We start from the raw sequence: 2639 nt of genomic DNA on the forward strand, positions 1-2639 counted from the left end.
TTATGAGAGAGAGAGAGGGAAAGAGAGAGAGAGAGAGAGCTGGGAAGGGGCATAGAGACAGAGGGAGAGAGAGAATTCCAAGCAGGCTCCATGCTGTCAGCACAGAGGCTGACATGGGGCTCAATCCCATGATCAAGGGATTATGACCTGAGTGGAAATCAAGAGTTGGATGCTTAACCAACTGAGCCACCCAGGGTCCCTGGTAACTGTATTTTTGATCTGCCTCTTGCCTCTTGTTAGGACTTTATAGACATGAAGATAAAGAAATTCCTGGGAAACATGTACATCCTTTCTCTGGGGAAGAATTCCAGTCCTACAGGTAAGATCAATAGCCATGAGAAGAACATTGAAGGGGAAGTCAGGAAGCCTAGAGAAGGGCCTGGCTCTGCATGTACTTCATTCTGAGGATTTGAGCAAGTGAAATCTGAACTTTAACTTCCCCAATTGTAACATGAGCACTATTAGATTTGATGTTTACATAGTTTCTGATTTTTAAGAATCAAACTACACTATACATACAATAACAACAATAACAATGATAGCTACTCTTTCTTGATCATTTACTCTTCCATGCACTATACTAAGCACTTTTTTGGGGTTATATCATTTGTTACTTCCATGGTGGTTATTGCACTTACTCTTTGTTGCTCTTTTTTGCCTCAGGCACAGATGAATATTTAATAAAACATTATTGTTTTCTTTCCTTTTTCCAGTTTTTATTTTAATTCCATTTAGTTAACATATGGTGTTATATTAGTTTCAGGTGGATAATAGGGTGATTCAATATTTCCACACAACACCTGGGGATCATCACAGCAAGTGCACTCCTTGATCCTCATCACCTATTTAACTCTGACTCATCCAACTCCCCTCTAGTAACCATCAGTTTGTCCTCTTTAATTAAGAGCCCGCTTCTCGATTTCTCTCTCTCTTTCCCTTGGCTTATTTGTTTTTTCTTAAATTCCATATATGAGTGAAATCATATTGTATTTGTCTTTCTCTGACTTACTTCACTTAGCATTATACTCCCTAGCTCCACCCATGTTCTTGCACCTGGCAAGATTGCATTCTTCCTTATGGATGAATAATATTCCATTGTATATATATACCACATCTTCTTTATCCATTCATTGACCAATGAACACTTAAGTTACTTCTGTATCTTGGCTATTGAAAATACTGCTGTTATAAATAAAAGAGTGCATATATTCCATCAAATTAGTGTTTTTATACTGTTTGGGTTAATAGTAGTGCAGTTGCTGGATCATAGGGTAGCTCTATTTTTAACTTTTTATGTCATTATTCTTCTTAAGTTTTAATTTTAATTCCAGTTAGTTAACATACAGCATTATATTAGTTTCAGGTGTACAATGTAGTAATTCAACAGCTCCATACATCACCCTGTGCTCATTGTGGCAAATGCACTCCTTAATCCTCATCACCTATTTTTTTTAAATGTTTTATTCATTTCTAGGAGAGAGAGAGAGACAGCGTGAGCAGGGGAGGGTCAGAGAGAGAGTCACAGACTAAAACAGGCTCCAGGCTCTCAGCTGGCAGTCAGCACAGAGCCCGACGCGGGGCTCGAACCCATGAACCGCGAGATCATGACCTGAGTGAAAGTCGGACGCTTAACCGACTAAGCCACCCGGGCGCCCCCTCATCACCTATTTTTTTTAACCCATCTTCTCATCCACCACCCCTCTGGGAACCATCAGTTCATTCTCTTGAGTAAGAGTCTCTTACTTAGTGTGCCTATCTCTCCCTTTTTATTCTCCTTTGCTCATTTGTTCTCTTTCTTAGATTCCATATGAGTGAAATCATATGGTATTGGTCTTTCTCTGATTGACTTATTTCACTTAGCATAATACTCTCTAGCTCCATTTCACATTGCTGAAAATAGCAAGATTTCATTATTTTTAATGGCTTAATAGTATTCCACTATATATAAATACCACATCTCTTTACTCATTCGTCTGTTGATGGACACACGGGCTGTTTCCATATCTTGGTTATTGTAAATAATGCTCTAGAAAAATAAGGGTGCATGTATACCTTTGAATTAGTGTTTTGGTAACTTTTTGGGTAAATTCCTAGCAGTGCAATTTCTGGATCATAGGATAGTTCTATTTTTAACTTAAAAAAATGTTTATTGGGGCACCTGGGTGGCTCAGTCGGTTAAGCATCCGACTTTGGCTCAGATCATGATCTCACGGTTTGAGGGTTCCAGCCCCGCGTCGGGCTCTGTGCTGACAACTAGCTCAAAGCCTGGAGCCTGTATCAGATTCTGTATCTTCCTCTCTCTCTGCCCCTCCCCTGCTCATGCTGTCTCTCTCTCAGAAATAAATAAAACATTAAAAATTTTTAAAAATTTTTAAATGTTTATTTTTGAGAGAGAGAGAATGAGAGAGAGAGAGAGAGAGCGCAGGGGAAGGGCAGAGAGAAAGGGAGACACAGAATCTTAAGCAGGCTCTGAGCTGTCAGCATAGAGTCTGACATGGGACCCAAACCCACAAATTGCAAGATCATGACCTGAGCCGAAGTTGGTCACTTAACTGACTGAGCCACCCAGGCGCCCCTATTTTTAAAATTTTTGAGAAACTGTTATACTGTTTTCCATAGGGGTTGTACCATTTTGCATT

The sequence above is a fragment of the Crocuta crocuta genome, unplaced genomic scaffold, assembly GCF_008692635.1.
Source record: "Crocuta crocuta isolate KB4526 unplaced genomic scaffold, BGI_CrCroc_1.0 scaffold1391, whole genome shotgun sequence".
In the NCBI taxonomy this organism is placed as follows: domain Eukaryota; kingdom Metazoa; phylum Chordata; class Mammalia; order Carnivora; family Hyaenidae; genus Crocuta; species Crocuta crocuta.